The sequence below is a fragment of the Ursus maritimus genome, unplaced genomic scaffold (genome assembly GCF_017311325.1).
Source record: "Ursus maritimus isolate PB19 unplaced genomic scaffold, ASM1731132v1 scaffold_18, whole genome shotgun sequence".
NCBI lineage: Eukaryota > Metazoa > Chordata > Mammalia > Carnivora > Ursidae > Ursus > Ursus maritimus.
In genome coordinates, this window is record NW_024424230.1 from 26,814,145 (window position 1) to 26,834,854 (window position 20,710).

A 20,710-nucleotide genomic window follows, 5' to 3' on the forward strand; every position below is an offset into this window, starting at 1 on the left:
CACCCAGATGCCTCTATATGCTAACTTTAGAACCTAACGTCCTTCCCCTACTCAGTGTGCTACAACTCTGCTTAATCACGGAGAAACAGGACATAATCTTTAACCACAAGAGTTGTGACTTATACAGAGCAAACTTCATTAACTGGTGGTTTGGCTTTAAAAGGATGGTGATAAGAATGTGCACAGCAAGTAAATACCTCACTCTGTACACGTAATGTTACAGAAGGCAGTTAGCATGATGTCCCACTGGTAACAGACACAAACACTGAGCTAGATGGTGTGCTAATCAAGTGCCACAGACATCTTCATCACTTCACTCTATCAACTCTATTACTTGTCAGTGTAATACATGGTAGGCGGCAACTAGAAGATACTCAGAAAATCCTTTTATTGATCTAACATGCCAAGCCTACTTTTTGCTTACTATGAACATGAATACTCTATATTCCTATTTTTCTTTTTCATGGCCTTGATCTCAGCTGCTGATCAAACAGACGTTCTGATGAAGGCTCCTCAACACATTCATGAAAACCAGAACATTCGCAGCCACTGGAAACATTCACTAATGTAAAACAATCCCATATGTAGCTTATTTCATAAGCGTATTTATATCATTAATTTTTTACTTAAATGAAAATAAGCATAAATGGTGTTCCTAACACCACTCCAAAAGGAATGTAACACCTCTGAAAGCCAACAGAGGGAGTAAAAGTTAAAACAGCGAACAGCCAGTGTCGTAACTGAAGCATGCTGGCAAAACAGGAAATAAAATATTCAGATATTAAATACTCCAAATATGAAGAATAAACCAAGATTTTCTAACTAAATAACAACGAGAGCTGATTCTTCTGTAGAGAATGATGTTATATATTCCAGAATAAAAATGTTTCTTACAGCTGAAATACTTGAGAAATATATTCAAATAAAATTAATGTCAGCCATAAAGCACAAGAATCAAAAGTCTCAAATTAATTTCTGAAAGCAGGAGGCACTGGACCCTTTTGAAGTACGTAATATAACATCAGGTGGAAAAGTAAGTATGTTAATATGACCATAAAACTCCTGTTTGTTCAGTAAATAAATTGTGTGGGTAGGACAAATAAATCTAGACTGCTTTTCTTTGTAAGAAAACATGACATTATCATTGTCTTTCAGTATGACACCTCAATTGTCTTTCATTTCAAGATCCTTACATTAAGAGTTTACTGAGATCTACAATGACCTCTGCTGCCTAAAAAAAGCAGTTTTAATCACAAACACCAGCATCAATCATAAGCAGGACACCAGTTAGCTAATAGTGATATGTCCATACAATGTGGCCATAAAGGATGAAAAGGTTCTTTAATACACTAATATGGAGCAAATTTCAACACATAATGTTAAATGAATAAAAAAGATACGTTATACCATTTGTGTAAATAAAGAACAAAATTATACATATAAGTGAGTTCCTCTGTAACGTACAGAATCTCTGGGAGGATACTTAAGAAAATAGTTAATGCCAGCTACTTTGGCAAGGAAAGAAAGCAAATAAGAGAACAGGAGTCAAAAGATCTTTTTACTGTACGTAGTTTTTACCTCTTGATTCTACTGCCATGTACAAGTATTACCTATTCAAAACCCCACTCCAACATAAAAGTCTACTGAAAAGTCTTCTGAAAAAAGGGGAGTTGTACCCTTCTGCTCATGACACCAACTACTCTTCAGGTCAAATTTAGTCAGTTAAGTCTATTACAGTCTCCCCTCTGTAGTGGAATTTTCTCGTAATTCATAAAGCACACACACACACACACAAAGTCACAGGAAGTGAAAATACAAGCTTTGACAAAATTCCCTGCAGTGGAATAAAAATAAAGTACCCTAAACACATGGGGGAAGGATGTCATGTGTGCAGAGTAATCTTCCCCAAAAATCAGAGTATTTACTGCATATATTGTTTTAGTCTGGGGAAAAAACATGGATTTTCCTGGTAGAGGTAATCAGAAGTAGCTGGCAGTAGAAAAAGATACAACTATCAAATGATAGTTGCATCTTATAAATGGAATAAAAGGCTCTCAACCACGTGGTTTGACAGTAAATTCACAATGTAGTAGTAAATATATAACATATAGCATTTATTTTCTTAGAACAGCATTTTCTACCATGCTGTTCTTCCCTCCAGTCTAAAGGTGGTCCCCTTCTACATGGATATTACAGTTAATCCCCCCTTCATTTCCCTAGAGCCTAATGATTATTCTTTGGCATTCATCAACTTTTCACACTTAAACAGATCATCCATCCATCCGTTTACTCATTCATTTGAAAAAATTCTCCCTTGTACTTACCACCTCAACCTCACATCTCCTCCAGAAACCGCTCTCTTCTTTCACAACCTCATTAAGAGAGTTGTCTAAATTCCATGCCTCTATTTCCTTACCTCTCATACTCCTCCAACCCAATCCCATCTGACATCTTTTATTAAACCTGTAGAACAGTTCTTACCAGGGTCATTAATGACCCCGGTATATACAAAGCCAACCAACAGTTTGGCTCTCATCTTCATGTCTGAGCAGCATTCTGTTTAACCACTCCCCTCTCCTCCTTAAGCTAATGTTTTTCTTTGGCTTCCAGGTTTCCTTTCTTCTGGTTGCTCCTTCTCAGCCTACTTTATAGACTTAACTTCCTCTACCAAACCTCGGGCATTATTAGTCCTAGGACTAGGTCCTTTTCACACCCATCAAAGTAACCCTTGTCTACATGCAGTTTCCAAAACCATCCCTATACTAGTAATTCTGTCTCTCCATCTCAGCTCTTCTCCAAGCTCTATACCAGTCTACCCAAAAAGCCATTTACATCTGCATTTAGATTTCACAAAGGCACCACAATCTCTTCATGTCCACAACCAAATTACTCATCTCTGAATTACTCTGCTCCACTCTGCTCCTTCTCTAGCCTTCCCTAGCTCAGTAAAAACAGCACCACTATGGGGCACCCGGGTGGCACAGTTGGTTGAGCATCTGACTCTTGGTTTCGCCTCAAGTTCTGATCTCAGGGTCATGAGACTGAGCCCCACATCGGGCTGCGTGCTGACTACAGAATGTGCTTAAGAGTCTCTTGCCCTCTCCCTCTGTTCCTCCGACACTGCATGCAAGCTCGTGCGCATGCTGTCTCTCTCTATATATTTTTTAAATAAATAAATAAATAAATAAATAAATAAATCTTTTTTAAAAAATAGCACCACTCTTACTTCAGTTGCTCATGTCAGAAACCTGAGGGTTATCCTTGACAATGCCTTCTCCTTTACTCAGTGCATCCCATCATTCACTAATTCCTATCAATCCTACCTCAGATTTCTAGCCTACCATTCTCCATCTCCACTGTCAACCACTCTAAACACAACCTCCACAATTTATTTTTCAATGGAACAACCAACAATCATCATCTCCTCTCTCTATATATTCAGTGTTCTCCTGCCCACCAACCTGTGCTCTATACAGCAGGCAGAACAATATTTTACAAGGCAAATATAACATGTCTTTAGAAAGAGTTTTTTTAGATTCCACATAAACAGAAAGTATTTTATAAACGTTTTACAAGAGTAGGGGGATGACCAAGAGGAGAGTAGTTCAAGGCAACCTGAGTCTTATCTGAGTTTCTCTCTCCTCTTTAAAAAGGATTATATGCAATAATTTTAAAAATCAGGCTGTCAGGGGTGCCTGGGTGGCTCAGTCAGTTAAGCACTGTTGTCTTCATTTGGGCTCAGGTCATGATCTCATGGGTGGTAAGATCAAGCCCTGAGCTCAGTGGGAGTCTGCTTGAAGGGTCTGGCCCTCTGCCCTTCCCCCACTCACTCTCTCGAGCGTTTGCACTCTTTCGTGCTCTCTAAATCAATCTTTTTTAAAAAAAATAAAAATAAAGGGGTGCCTGGGTGGCTCAGTCAGTTAAGCATCTGCCTTCAGCTCAGGTCATGATCCCAGGGTCCTCGGATTGAGCCTCACATCAGGCTCCCTGCTCGACAGGGAGTCTGCTTCTCCCTCTCCCCCTGACCCCTCTACTACCCCACTCGTGTGTGTGTGTGTGTGTTCTCTCTCAAATAAATAAAGTCTTTAAAAAAATAAATAAAAATAAATTAAAAACAGGTTGTCAGTTCTGGACAATCAAAATGCAGCATTTGTGTTATGAGTCCTGTGTTCATTAAGAAACTAAGATGACAAAAGATGAGGACAGGTAGGAGAGCTAAACCATGGAAAGGAAGCAATATACCGCCTCTCTGAGACAGAGAAGTGGAAAGCACTAACTGAAAAGAAGTGGAAAGTACAAAGTATAAGGCTAAATGAAGCTACTGTGAAAATCTGGAGGGAGTTTCCCTCATATCAGACCTCATTCTTGGTCAGCAAAGTTTTACTGTGTTAAGTTTAATACAAGGTGAAAAGAGCAGGTTTGGAGTTTTGTGAAAATGGAAAAGGATTGTAACACTTGCTACAGAAAATGTGAGGAGAATAAAACTGCTAAGCACAATAATTTACATAGTGTCAAAAAGAATAATTTGCAATACTACTCAATTTCCACACTAGGTAGGAACCATTAACACAAACTTAAGGGGAGAAGGTAGTGTGTGATTGCTCTTCCCTGCTCAAAACCTCTGCCCACATCTCCAGTTTCATCTTGGGCCACTCACACCCTAACTTCTTCCAGATACAAAGAATGTATCGTGAGCAGCTTTTTCAGATCTCTGGCCTTTCACATTCATTTTGTGCCTGCCCCCGTCTTGCTGGCTACTCTGCACAGGTATCAGAATAAGTATCATTTGCTTGGGGTAGCCTTTGGCACCTTACTAATAGGATCTCTGTTATATACAGATTACACACCTATTTTCTTTCACAGCACTTTGCATAATTATAGTTAATTGTGTTATTGTTTAATGTCCATCTACCATACACAGGGACTTATAAAGATTTAAAGAAATAAAAAATTATATAAATGAAAAACCACATAATCCCCCAGCTTATTTATCTCTATGATTAATAGGCAAAACAGACCTTAAGACAGAAATTGTCAAGACAAAAGGTATCAATCTAATTTTCATGCCCTGATGATAAACATAAAAGGAATCTATGTAAGTTCCCTCTGACTACAAATTTCTCAAAGTAGAAAGCAACGTCATCATTAAGAGTGAGGATGAATGAGGTGGTGTTGAGGCTGATCAGAAGACCGGGTGTGAAAAAGTATTGTGAAAGTGAAGACACTACAGAAGGACAGTATATGATTTTCAGACAATAATAAGGGCCCACCGTAAGGGTTGTAGCATGAACTTCAAGTGAGACTGGCACACACAGGTATGTTCTTCTCCTCTGAAATTCAGCTGTGTAAGTCCAAGCACAAAGGAGGAAGAAGTTGGGTTTTAAACAGAATTCTAGTTTTACCAAGCAACTAGATCAGTGCAAGAAAAAAACAAAAGTGTATACAAGGAAATGACTGTAACGATACCAACCAGAAGGTACAGGGCAAGTGAAAATGTCTAATGGAATGGACATCCCAGTGGAGTGAACTGGGATGAGTGAACTGCAAAGAGAAGGTGGTAGTCCAAGAGCACTGTGAATGAAACAGATTACAGAAAGGTTGCATTTATTGGTAACTCATGAGATCTAAAATAGTGCCACTCAAAGTGGTGTTCTTAAAGGACCGTCTGCAGTGAGAGAAGTACAGAAATTAAGAAAATTGATTAGAGATTTACAGCAATTTGGTATTGTCATGACAACCAAACAGCATTTCAACTTCCTAGTAATTAACCGTATTTTTTAAAAGATTTTATTTATTTATTCATGAGAGACAGAGAGAGAGAGGCAGAGACAGAGGGCAAAGCAGGGGGTGCCAGTTGTGGAACTCGATCCCAGGACCCTGGGACTATGAGCCAAAGGCACTTAACCAGCCAAGCCACCCAGGCACTCTAATTAATTGTATTTTAACAAAAAAAATCCACTAATGATGTATTGGAAATAAAAATATACTAGTCCTGGGGAACCTGGGTGACTCAGCTGGTTAAGTGTCTGCCTTCAGCTCAGGTCATGATCTCAGGGTCCTGAGATCGAGCCCTATGTCAGGCTCCCTGCTCAGGGGAGAATCTGCTTCTCCCTCTCCCCCTCCCCCCAACTCATGCGCACACACAAGTTCTCTGTTTCTCACTAATAAATAAAATCTTTTAAATATATATATATATACACACTAGTCCTTCACAACAGATAGTTCGAGAAGCACTGGTTAGTGTATGACTGTGGGAATAACTGGCTGAGGTAGAGAACAAAATCATTATGAGAGAGTTCACAGAACCAAATGGGCAGTGTAAGAAGGATCATCTGTGTATACTGAAATCACGAAGAATTAAGACAAGAGTAATAATGGACAAAATGACACTAAGCAAGGAACAAAAATCACCACAATCAGTGGTCAAAAGAGGACAGCAATATGGGAATTAATGGAAGACGAAAATTATCTGAAAAGTGGCAATGAGGAACAAAGTAATTCAGGCCAGAAAAAAAAAGCAGTTACCCCTCGCAAGGTGAAGCTGTGCCCTCAGTGGAAAGTCACAGTGCTACCAGTGCAAGAAGGTAAAGGGGAAGTTCAGACAGGAAGTTAAGAATACTGGTGATTTTGCTGATGATGAACCAAAGTAGAAAAGAGGTGGAGAAGGAGGGCAGGGAAAAGAACAGGGGATGTGCAGTGCTTTCTGAAGATTAGAGTGCAGGAAATAAGGGGTGACTTTGGAGTCTGGAGCTTCCTGTGGTTACATTCGTGAGACAGAAACTTATGTAAAGCACTCAGATATTTTTTCATTCTATATATTTAAAAAATTTAGTGTTGGTCATGACTCAGTCAATTGATTTCACAACCCAATAGGTGGTGACCTAAAAGCTTGAAAAACACTGTCTAGAGAAACACATGTGTCATAGCAGCACTGTTTCTGTGATAGACAAAACAAAAACAAAACATCTACTAACAGTGGCATGGAAAAATAAGATGTGGTACATTCCTACAATAAAGGAGCATATAGCAATGGAACAGACAACTATATCAACATGGATAAAACAATAAAAACAGTGGTAAGCAAAAACAAAACAAAAAGCAAATTGCAAAAAAAAAAAACCAAAAAACAAAATCCACCCCCATATCATTCAATGTATATAATGTTCAGACCAAGACAAAATGAAATGACATAATATATATGGATACTTAGTTGTGCTGTAAAGCTACTTTTAAAAGCTCAGGAATGATTACCAAAATGACAGGATAGTGGTTACCTCAGCGTGAAGAAGAGGTGATAGATTATGAGAGTATGTAGGGTTTCATAAGTATTGGTAAGGCTATGAGCCTTGCTCTGGCTATGAGCAAGGGAAAGGGTTAGCAAATATTCCCAAAATGTGCTTATAAAGCAAGACAAAATTAATCAAAACAACCACTTCAGGGGTGCCAGTTGGTTGGATGCCTGACTCTTGATTTCAGCTCAGGTCGTGACCTCAGGGTCATGAGATCAGCCCTGCACCGGGACCCCCCCAAACCCCCTTCCAGTCGGGCTCCCCACTGGGCACAGTCGACTTGAGATTCTCTCTCCTCCCTCCCACTTGTGTGCACATTCTCTCTTTCAAATAAATAAATAAACCTTGGGGGAAAAAAAGCCATCACTTCAAAGCTCTGGAGATCTATCAAATGCATACACAAAAAGAAGTACTGATGCTTAAAAACCTGCAGGACTGGGGAACCTGGGTGGCTCAGTCAGTTAAGTGTCTGCCTTCATCTCAGGTCGTGATCTCAGGGTCCTGGGATGGAGTCCCCGTCAAGCTCCCTGCTCTCTGCTTCTCCTTCCCTCTCTGCCCCTTCCCCTGCTTATGCACGCTACTTACGCTCTCTCAAACAAATAAATAAAATCTTAGACAAACAAACAAAAACAAAACAAAACAAAACACTGCAGGTTTGGGGCCCCTGGGTGGCATAGTCAATTAAGCGGCAGATTCTTGGTTTTGGCTCAGGTCATGATTCAGAGTCCTGGGATTGAGCGTGTTAGGCTCCCAATTCAGAGGGGAGCCTGCTTCAGGACTCTCTACCCCTCTACCCCTCCGCCTGCTTGCGAGCTCACGCTCTCTCTCAAATAAATAATTAAATCCTAAAAAATAAAAACCTGCAGGACTTTTATTAAGAACAATGGGGTCCTACCTGGGGCCACTCCCATTTCCCCCCCACCTCCCAGTTCAATAGGTTCTGCCTAATTAGGGGGGACGGGCCTGCAAGGTCTGTGTTTGCATTTACAAAGGGGCCTCACTCAATCTGGTACGGTTGGCCACACCTACACCCAGGGGCATTACAGGTGCAAGTGACGATCTCAGCAGCAGGCAGGCAGGGAAATCAAGGGTTCCACTAGCCTGAGGATGTGATCATGAATGGGTCAAGCATATTCTTGGCTGAAGCTACAGGATTACGCAGAGGAGATGCCAAAAATCTTTGCTGGTGGGAGGTATTTGAGCACAATTTCTGTCCAAGTATTGGCTGACCAGTAAACTATGCTGGAAAGGACAAGAGCAAAGAAGAGGAAGCCAGGTTTAAAAGTTAAAATAGAAAAAATAAAAAACTGAGCAGAGACTTAAGCAACAACACACTGCAGGACAGACAGATTTCAGATTTATCCCAGTTACTTAAACAAAAACACAGCAACACCTTCAAAGGGAAAAACGGTAAGAATCCAAAGCTGCTGCAACATATTATCTAAAGTGTCCAGTTTTCAATAAAAAATTAAGAAACCTTTGAAAAAATAGGAAATGTGACTCATACACAGGAGATAAAAAGCAGTCACCAGAAAAACAATGTCCTCAGATGATGGACTTCACAAAGACATCAAAAGAGCTATTTTAATTTTTAAAAATATTTTATTTATTTACTTGTCAGAGAGAGAGAGTGCGTGAGTGCATGAGCACACAGCAGCGCACAAGCAGAGGGAGGGGCAGAGAGAGAAGCAGGCTCCCTGCTGAGCAAGGAGCCTAAGGTGGGACTCAATCTCAGGACCCTGGGATTATGACCTGAGCTGAAGGCAGATGCTTAATCGACTGAGACACCCAGGCATCCCAAAAGAGCTATTTTAAATATGTTCAAAGTACTAAAGGAATATACATTTCAAAAAATAAAGAAAAGTATGATAACAATGAATCCACAAGTAGAGAATCTCAATAAGGAAACAAATTATTTTTTTTTCTTTTTTTTTTTAAGATTTTATTTATTTATTTGACAGAGACAGCCAGCAAGAGAGGGAACACAAGCAGGGGGAGTGGGAGAGGAAGAAGCAGGCTCCTAGCAAAGGAGCCTGATGTGGGGCTCGATCCCAGAACGCTGGGATCACACCCTGAGCCGAAGGCAGACGCTTAAAGACTGCTCCACCCAGGCGCCCCAGGAAACAAATTATTAACAGAGGAACAATCGGACATTCCGCAGTTGGAAAGTTAAAAAATTGAAAAGAAATATCATGAAAAGGGCTCAACAACAGGTTCAAGATGGCAGAATAAAGAAATCAGTGAAAAAAATAAGTCAATAAAACTGTGAATCTTGGGGCGCCTGGGTGGCTCAGTCGTTAAGCATCTGCCTTCGGCTCAGGGCGTGATCCCGGCGTTCTGGGATCAAGCCCCACATCAGGCTCCTCTGCTGGGAGTCTGCTTCTTCCTCTCCCACTCCCCCTGTTTGTCTCTCTCTCACTGGCTATCTCTGTGTCAAATAAATAAATAAATAAATAAATAACTGTGAATCTAAAGAATACAAAGGAAAAGATTAAAGAAAAATGAATAGGGGCTCTGAAACACAAGGGACAATGTCAAGAATATCAACATGTGTATAACAGGCATCCTAGAAATAGAGAAAGAGGTAGAAAAAAATACCCGAAAAAATAGTGGCCCCAAACATCCTCTAAACGGATGGAAAACATCAATCCACACACAAGAAGCTCAACACATCTCAAAGCAGACTTCAATAAAGATTCACATAGATACATCATAGCCAAACAAGTGAAAGACAATGAGAAAAATCTTGAAATGAAATAAAATGAAATGTAAAAGAAAAGAAAAAAGAAAATTCCTAGATAAGCAGACTAAGAAATTTCATTGGTAGCAGACCTGCTTTGCAAGAAATAATAAAGGGAATTCTTTAGACTAAAAGGAAAGAATTTATGACTCAAATTCACAAAATGAAACGCAAACAACAAAAAGCAGTAAATATGTATGTTAACATAAAAGACCCTATAAATGATTCTTATTTCTTCTCTTATCTTCTTTTAAAAAATAGAAGACTGCGAAAAGCAGTAAGTACAGCACTATAATGTGAGATTTATAATATACAAATGTCACATATATAAAAGTAACACTTCAAAAAGGAGGGAGGAGATGGAGCTCTTCCCTATTGGTGCAATGTTTCTACATTTTATTGAAATTAAGTAAATATTAATTTGAAGAAGACTGTGATAAACAAAGATATAGATGTAATTCCTAGGGCAATCTTTTAAAAAAAAAGAGAAAAACCTCAAAAAATACAGTTAAACTAACCCCTCCAAAAAAGACAGTAAAGGTACAGAGGAACAACAACAAATGAGACATTAAAAAATAAAGTGGCAAATGTAAATCCAACCAATATTAATAACTGTATTAAATACAAATGGCCTAAACACTCCAACCAAAAAGCAAAATATTGTCAGAATGGTTAAAAAAGATCCAATTGTATATAGTCTAAGAAACATACCTTAGGTTCAAAGATACAAGAGATTGAGAGAAAATGGAAAAAGATGTATTATGCAAAGAACAACCATAGGAGAGCTAAAATGTTTGTATCAATGTCAGACAAAATAAACCTTAAGAAATATTACTAGAGACAAAGGACATTTCATAATGATACAAAGCTTAATATATCAGGAAAATCTAAAATTCAAAATATATGAAGCAAAAGCTAACAAAATGGAAAGGAGAGAGAGAATTCAACACCAATAGTTGCAGACTTCCAGCCCTCATTGTAAACAGATAAAACAAGACAGAAAGTTAAGAATTGAGAAGACTTTCAACCAATTCAACCCATATGACAATATGGAACACCCCACTCCTGGGTGGTCGCTGGCATTTACAACCGGGTACGGGGTAACCCCAAATTAAGATGTGGACTACTGGAGGGCGCCTGGGAGGCTCAGTCGGTTATGTGTCTGACTCGGCTCAGGTCATGATCTCAGGGTTGTGAGACTGAGCCCCACATCTGTCACTGCACTGGACATGGAGTCTGCTTAAGATTCTCTTTCTCAGGGCACCTGGGTGGCACAGTGGTTGGGCATCTGCCTTCGGCTCAGGGTGTGATCCTGGCATTATGGGATCGAGCCCCACATCAGGCTCCTCCGCTATGAGCCTGCTTCTTCCTCTCCCACTCCCCCTGCTTGTGTTCCCTCTCTCGCTGGCTGTCTCTATCTCTGTCAAATAAATAAATAAAATCTTAAAAAAAAAAAAAGATTATCTTTCTCCCTCTACCCCTACCCCCCTTTTTCTCTTCCCCTCTTAAAAAAAACAAAAACAAAAAAATGATGTGAACTACTAGAAAAGTAAACAAAGAAATAATCAACGTTAATTTGAACTACCAAATGCTTAGGAACATACGTCTTGAAGAAAAAAATACAGAAATACAGATTTGGACGTTATCAATGTAAGCAGAGGTGCTAAATGAATATATCAACTAACCCAGGGAGAAAGCGTAAAATAAAGAGGAGAAACTTGAAACATTTTTTTTTAAATGTGAATCTGTTGTTTTAGTATATTGGAGAAAAAAAAAAAGATATGAAAGTATCAATAAAACACACAGAAGAAAGTCTTCCTTCGCACAATATATTCTTAGATGTTTAACAACTTCCTATGAACTTAGAATTGTGAGAATGGACCGTGACTGATGGGGTCTTATCTAAGACCAACCACTAGAAGAAACCCTCCTGAGAGTTTTGACATAGCAGTATATATAAAATCATTAAGCATTCATTGTAAGAAAGGTTTGCCTTTTATGCTGTTCAATTTTACTCCTAATGAGCAACTAACCATCCTTTAACACCATTATAATGACATAAAATGAATGAATAAACTGAAACTGTATTGTCCTTCCTAAGTGACAAAATGCAAACTCAAGTCATTTTCTGTTAGAAGTTTACTGTTGCTACAGGCAATTTTCCGTTGAAACCACAAGTTGACACAAGCACAGCCCATTAAGTGAAACTGCTTCTAGGTAAAATTTTGCACTACAGTCATGTAAAATGGGGCATTCTAACTGCTAGCACTCCTACATCTGTTTATTTCATATCACCACCCCAGACCTGTAAGAAATATAAGCAGCTAATGCTTCAAACAATCTATATGAACTCGTTAACTTACACTGCTTCTGCACATGTACAAGCCACAGTATTAGATAATTCATGAATTCCAATATTGCCTTTACACAAAACAATGCACTAAATATGGCTTTCTATTTAGACAAAAAAGCAACTTTAAAGAGGGTCAATGTTTTAATGACAAAACAACAATGCTTCTGACCACTAGAGTAGAAGATATAATATTTCCTCTGTCACAAAAATTTAAGTAAAAAAAACCCTTACAAGTGATCCTATTTCCTTGCAATAAAGTGGGATTGTTCCAAAGAGGAAACCTTCTACTGTTTTATCTAATCTAGTGTCAAATACCAAGTGATAGGGGCTTACACCAACCACCCCTGGGAGAACACTGTTTCAAACAGAATTTATAACATAGTTTTTTCTCAAGATTTAGTCTACCTTGGTATTTCATTCTGTTTAAAATTGATTCTAAAAAAAAATTCTGTCTATATCTGTGACCAAAAACTACCTAACATAAAAACAATCTACAAGGAACACCAAAACCTTTAATGTCTGCTCTTATCCTCAATATTTAAATTCCTTACCTACTTCCCTCCCCCCAAAAAATCTATACCCACAAAATTTCAAAGCTACTAAGTAGGTGTTGGACCACTAAAACACAAATATGGATACAAGTTTTTTGTTTTTTGTTTTTTTTTTTTTAAAGATTTTATTTATTTACTTGACAGAGAGAGACAGCCAGCGCGAGAGGGAACACAGGCAGGGGGAGGGGGAGAGGAAGAAGCAGGCTCCTAGTGGAGGAGCCTGATGTGGGGCTCGAACCCAGAACACTGGGATCACACCCTGAGCCGAAGGCAGACGCCTAACCGCTGCGCCACCCAGGCGCCCCTGGATACAAGTTTTTTGCTCTTTAATCAAAATAGTCAGACTCTTTTTTTTTTTTTAAGAAATACTGAAAATACTACCAAAGAGAAATACACACATCATTAAGTGTACAATTTGATAATTTTTATAAAATGAACATACCCATGTAATGACCACACAGATACAGAGCATTCCCCAAACCCCAGAAGCCTCCCCCATGCCATCTCTAGTCATTACCTGATCTCTCCCAAAAGTAACCATTTTTCCGACTTTATCACCACAGGCCAATGTTGTCTACTCTTAACCTTCAAGTGTTATAAACAAACAGTGGAATAGTCTATATTAACGGACTGAAGACTCATTATTGTTGAGATGTCAATTTTTCTCAACCTGATCCAATGATTCAGTGTATTCCCAATCAAAACCCCAAGCTACCTTGCAGATATTGTAGTTCCTAAAGTAAGCTACCTTGTAGATATTGACATACAGATCCTAAAGTTTATATGGAAAGGCGAAAGGTCCAGAATAGTCAACACAATACTGAAGATTAAAGGACTGACATTACCCAACTTCAAGACTTACTATAAAAGCTATAGTAATCAAGACAGTGTAGTATTAGCCAAAGAACAAATAACACAGATCAATGGAACAGAATATAGTGAGCCCAGATACAGATCCACGCAAACACATTTAACTGACCGTTGACAAAAGAACAAGAAAAGCAATTTGGTGCATAAAGTCTATTGAACAAATGGTACTGGAACAACTGGACATTCACATGAAAAAAAAAACATCATCTAAACACAGACCTTACACCTTTCACAAAAATTAACTCAAGGGGCGCCTGGGTGGCACAGCGGTTAAGCGTCTGCCTTCAGCTCAGGGCGTGATCCCAGCGTTATGGGATCGAGTTCCACATCAGGCTCCTCCGCTATGAGCCTGCTTCTTCCTCTCCCACTCCCCCTGCTTGTGTTCCCTCTCTCGCTGGCTGTCTCTATCTCTGTCGAATAAATAAAATCTTTAATAAAAAAAAATTAACTCAAAATGGATGAGAAACATGAATGTAAAATGCAAAACTATAAAACTGCTAGTGGGAACCAGGAGAAAATTTAAGTGAACTTAGATTTGGCAATGAATTATTAAATATAATACCAAAAACACAACCCATAAAAAAGACTTCATTTTATTAAAAATTTCTGCTCTGCAGACACTGACAAGAGAATGAAAAGTTTGAAAAGTATGTCCAAGTCTCACCTTTAAAAAAACGCTTTAAAAAAACAAGATTTTATTTTTGACACAGCATGACGAGGGTGAGGGGCAGAGAGAGAACCTAAAGCAGACATCCCACTGAGCACAGAGCCCAATGCAGGGCTTGATCTCACAACCCTGAGATCATGACCTGAGCCAACACCAAGAGTCCAATGCTTAACTTAACCGACTGAGCCACCCAAGCACTCCCAAAAGTACACATCTTTCTTGCTCTTTCACTTCAACTATCAAACTTCAGGATCTATCAGCATCTCTTAATTCCTTATCTTCCACTGTTTAACCCAATCTAATCTAATCTCTGTTCCCATCATTCCACCTAAAGTTTGCTAAAACTACCTTTATTTCAAAGTCAAGCAGAGAAAGACAATTATCATATGGTTTCACTCATTTATGGAACATAAGAAATAGGAAGATCGGTAGGAGAAGGAAGGGAAGAATGAAGGGGGGTAAACAGAAGGGGGAATGAACCATGAGAGACGGTGGACTCTGGGAAACAAACTGAGGGCTTCAGAGGGGAGGGGAGTGGGGGATTGGGATAGGCCAGTGATGGGTATTAAGGAGGGCACATATTGCATGGTGCACTGGGTGTTATACGCAAATAATGAATCATGGAACATTGCATCAAAAACTGGGGATGTACTGTATGGTGACTAATACAACAAAATAAAAAGTATTAAAAAAAACAAAAACACCTTTATTTCAAGTCACTAAACCCAAGAGACATTTTGTCTTCATCCCTTACCTACCAAAGATGGGATTTCAAAGTTTCACGAGATCGAACGGAGTTGATTAGATTAAGATGAGGGGTCTATTTTAGCAAAGACAATAATCCTGCATAACCAAAACTGCTCTCGGTCCCTTTTCATCAATGTTACTCTCAGCACTCATACAGTATGGTAGTAGCACTAATACAATACAGTGGTAACAATGAGATATGGTGATCTAACACCTTTCAAACAAGAAAACAAAGTTCACAAAAACACCAGTCCTGACACTAGAAAAGAAAGGGAATTTGAAGTGCTGTGTGTCCCACTGACAAATTGCTGATGTTCTCTAAGCCTCAATTTCCTTGTTTGTAAAACTTCAGTCCTTGGTAGGATGAAATGAGTAACACATTCAAAGTACCTAATACGTAACCACCACAAAGTCAAATTTCAAGAAACGGTATTTTTTTTGTGTCTTTCTATTCTCTCTTCTTCCTCTAATGTGTCACTTCTATACAATGTTATCTGGATACATTCATGTATTCAGCACATATTTATTGAGTACCTGGTGTCAGCTACTGTGCCAGGCACTGGGAAATATACAGTACCTCCCTAACAGTACTTAACAGTTGAAGGAAGAGACAAATGAATAATCACACAACTGAATAATTGTGTAACAAATATAAAACTTACTACTGTGGTATTACAAGGAGAAGATATACTGGCATCATAAAAAGAAAAGGAAGAGGAATGTAACATAGCCTAAAAGACCAGGAAGGCTTCCCTGAAAAATAAATAGGAACCTACTGTTTTAAAGAGAGGAAGGAGACGCAGATTTAAGCTGATTTGTATTTCAAAAAGAGCACTCTGGCAGCACAGCAGACAGGATGGAAAAGAAGACAAATAAATGTCAACAACAATTCGAAAGCAAGGCAAAAATTACAGTAGCTCTAGACTGATGGTACTGGCAACAGAGAGATGTGGACGGATACGGGATCATAGAACACATATGTGGAGTGAGAAAGGCAGGTGTCAAGGACAAGTCTTTGGTTTCTGGATTCTGCAACTAGTCTGACAGTAGAACCAACCACTAAGGGAACATGAAAGGACCTGTGTAGTGAATGGAGGGGAAAAGAACATCAAGAGTTTGGTTTTAGGCTTAGGGATTTTAAAGTGCCTTTGAGACATCCAAAGAAATGTTGGAGAAGCACTAAGTAATATTCAGGTCTAAAACTCAGAATAAATAAATAAAATCTTTTAAAAAATATTAAAAAGGGTGCCTGGGTGGCACAGATGGTTAAGCCTCTGCCTTCGGCTCAGGTCGTAACTGGGATCAAGCCCTGCATCAGGCTCTCTGCTTAGCAGGGAGCCTGCTTCTCCCTCTCCCTGCCACCTTGCTTGTTCATTCTAGTATTTAAATAAAATCTTTAAAAAAAGAGAGAGAGAAAAGAAAAATTCAAATTTTTGAGAATCAGTTACCATTTTCTCTATTTCTGTCTGTACCTGACTCTCACTTTATTGTAAAAGTAATGACATGAAAGACAGCAAAGCAGAGAAAGAAAAAATTTAGGTAGAAGTCAGAAACTTGGGTTCTAACCTTAGCTCTGCCACTAACTGTGTAACCTGAGTCTCTACCTCTGTTCTTCAGTTCCTTATCTGTAAAACTTAAAAAGTTGAGTAAGAAATGGAAATACGGATTTTGCAGGTAAAGAGAAACCAACATGTATATATTAAACAATGTAAGAATGCTTTAAAAAGTCTAAAGCATCACAGACATGTACTGCTCAACACACTATTTAGACACTTCTCAATACTTACCATGTATGTAGAAAAGACAAACAGTTATTTTAGTATTTTAGTGCTAATCTTACATTTTAGTAAAAATAACTGCAAATAATCCACCTTTGGCATGACTGCATAGAACTGTTTGATGCCCAAGAATACACTACATTTGTTTATATAAATAATAACATTATTAAAATCAAGCGCTCTTGGGGTGTCTGAGTGGCTTAGTCGGTTCAGCTTCTGGCTTCGGCTCAGGTCATGATCTCAGGGTCCTGGGGTTGAGCCCCACACTCAGCGGGGAGTCTGCCTGTCTCTCTGACCCTCCCTCCGCTTGGATGCACACACACTCCTGCTCTCTCACAAATAAATAAAATCTTTTAAAAAAATAAAATAAAATAAAATAAAATAGGGGAGCCTGGGTGGCTCAGGTTATGATCCCAGGGTCCTGGGATCAAGCCCCACCATTGGGCTCCCTGCTCAGCAGAGAGCCTGCTTCTCCCTCTCCCTCTGCTGCTCCCCCTGCTTGTGCTCTCTCAGTCAAATAAATAAGTAAAAATCTTTAAAATAAAACAAAACACTCTTTAACCTCCAGAAATTCAGCTAAGCATTTATTTTGTTTTAAAGATTTTATTTATTTATCGGACAGAGAGAGAGACAGCCAGTGAGAGAGGGAACACAAGCAGGGGGAGTGGGAGAGGAAGAAGCAGGGAGCCTGACGTGGGCTCGATCCCAGGACCCTGGGATCACTCCTGGGATCACACCCTGAGCCGAAGGGACGCTTAACGACTGAGCCACCCAGGCGCCCCTCAGCTAAGCATTTAAACGTATAACCCACCCCCAACAACTCCATAAGGCAAATACTATCACCCTATTTTACAGTCAGGGGCAAAGTTAAGGAATTTGCGCAAACTCAATACCGCAGTTGGGATTTTCAGGGAAGCAGCTCCAGAGTCCCGAGTTCTTTATCACTCATCACTCCACAGTGTATCCCACCTAGCACCATATCTTAAAATAAGGAGATGCTCAGTAAATATTTACTATTGATAATCCTCAATCCTATTTTTTTAAAAATAATTAGGTGGTAGTTTTGTTAAACCAAAGTGTAAGGGCTTTGAAGTTAGAGAACCAAATTGAGATTATACAGAGGAGTTTATATAGAGAATCTGCAGATTTTGAAACACTTAAATACAACCCTTAACTGGTGCTTCCTCCCCCCAAAAAAATGTTAGGATAAAGTTAAGAGAGAGCAAAGTGCCATGCAAAACCCACAAGATTTTTACAGTAAAATGACTTTAATTTTTTATCTGGCACATATGTGACTTTGGACAAGTCACACAACTTCTCTGAGCCTATTTTCCAGCTACAAAATGACACTATAGAAACCTCAGAATGTTATTTTTTTTATGATTTATTTATTGGGGGGGGAGGGAAAGGGAGAGTCTCAAGCAGACTCCCTGTTGAGCATGGAGCTGGATGTGGGGCTCAATCTCACCACCCTGGGATCATGACCTGAGCTGAAACCAAGAGTCAGACACTTAATCAACTGAGCCACCCAGGCATCCCCCTCGGAATGTTATTTTGAGTTTTAATTTCACTAATGTGTGAGAAAATATTTTGTAAACCACTGAATGCTAGATTAACAATGGAGAAACATTTAATTCGCATTTTACTGTTTTTAAAACAGATCTGTTCTTGTCTTAGCCTAAGAGAAAAATTTCTTCTAACACTTGGCATCTTTTGAAAAACTAATAATAAATTCTTACACCAGTGTGGGGGAAGAAACATAAATACTCGCTATTGATAACACTAATAAAGTCAAGAAAAAGAATGCTTTCAGTATTGTGATTTTCAGTCAAAAGTGCTAAAGGATATACGGCCAAAAATTGGAAGCCACCAAGATGTCCTTCAGCAAGTAACCATTCAAGTAAACTGTGGTACAACCAGACAATGGAATATTATTCAGTGTTAAAAAGAAATGAGCTATGGGGCACCCATGTGGCACAGTCAATTAAGGGTCCAGTCTGACTTGATTTCGGCTCAAGTCGTGACCTCAGGGTAGTGAGATCAAGCCCCTGGTCAAGCTCTTGAGCTCAGTGGGGCATCAGCTTGAGATTCTTTCCCTTTCTCGTTGCCCCTCCCACTGCCTGTGCATGCTCTATTCCTCTCGAAAATAAATAAATCTTTAAAAAAAAAAGAGAGACATTAAGCCATGAAAAGACATGAAAAAAATCTTAAATGCATATAAATTACTAAGTAAAAGAAGCCAATTTGAAAGGCTACATACTCTATAATTCAAACTATATGACATTCTTGAAAAGGCAAAACTATGGAGAGAGACAGTAAAAAGATCAGTGGTTGCCAGAGGCTTGGAGGAGGGGAAGATGAACAGGTGGAACCCAGAGGATTTTTAGGGCATGAAACTATTCTGTATAATACTACAGTGGCGTGTATATATTATAAATTTGTCCAAACCCAAAAATTGTACAACACCAAGAGTGAGCTCTAATGTTAACTATGGACTCTGGGTGATGATGTCAATGTAGGTTCCTCACAGTTGCTAGAAATGTACCACTCTGACAGGGGATGATGGATAATGGGGGCAAACAATGCATGTGTGGGAGCAAGGGGTATATGGAAAAATCTCTGTACCTTCCATTCGATTTTGCTGTAAACAAACTACCTAAGAAGAAAAATAAAGTCTATTAAATAGTCAAAAAAAAAAAAAAATCCATGGTTGCCAAGGAGAATCGGAGAAGGGGCAGGACTGGTAAGTGAGGCAAAGAAGATCTCTAAGGCAGTTAAACTATTTCACTGGATACCATCACGATGGACAGGCATTAGCCATTTGTCAAAATCCACAGAACTGTTATTCCGTGTTATGGTATCTCTATTCTTCAGCACAAAAACTGAGACCTGGAGGTTTGTAATGTATCAATATTAGCTCATAATTGTTAACAAATGTACCAAATTAACACAAGATGTTAATGATAGGGAAACTGAAGAGGAGGTATATAGGAACTCTGTTTTCAATTTTTCAGCAAACCTAAAACTGCTCTAAAATATAAAGTCTATTAATCTTTTAGGAAACTGTAAGCTTGGAGCTGCTGGAAAGCCAACTTTGCCCTCATGAGAGGAAAGCCCGACGGAAAATGAAGCCCATGAAGAAAAGCAGTAGAGACCCAGTATACAAAGAGAAAAACAGTGCCCAGATATCAAATGAGTTTCTAGCTCCAACTAGGTTAGAGGCCAGTTGCACACTGGATTTATCAAAGTTAAATGAACCTATTAAATCTCATTTTTGCTTTTTAAAAAATGCATGTGATGCTACAATATACATATGTTACAGTCATCTTCTGCATAACATTTTTGTAAGAGCTAGGGCCACTGCTCACAGAAAACCACCACGGTTAACAGATTTACTTATACACTTCACTGGAAAGTCGACATGAGAGCAATCTACATTGCCCTGGCCTCTGCTTCTCAGCATCAGAAAACTAGTGCCTGTAAGCACTACTACTGAAGCCTACTGTCAATTTTAGATACAACATAAAACTCAACCATGAATTAGCCAAGACTTCAATGTTCCAAAAACTTTCAAGGGTTATTTTATTTTTAAAGATTTATTTATTGGGGCGCCTGGGTGGCTCAGCTGGTTTCAGGTCATGCGTCGGTTCAGGTCATGATCCGGGACTCCTGGGATCGAGCCCCACACGGGCTCCCTGATCAGTGGGGAGTCTGC

The 20,710-nt window shown here is 39.1% G+C and overlaps 1 protein-coding gene across 3 annotated transcripts in view; it reads right to left on the bottom strand.

Moving 5' to 3' along the window:
- CUNH18orf25 (chromosome unknown C18orf25 homolog) overlaps positions 1-20,710 on the bottom strand; it is a 76,292-nt gene that overhangs the window by 42,757 nt on the left and 12,825 nt on the right. The window lies entirely within an intron of this gene.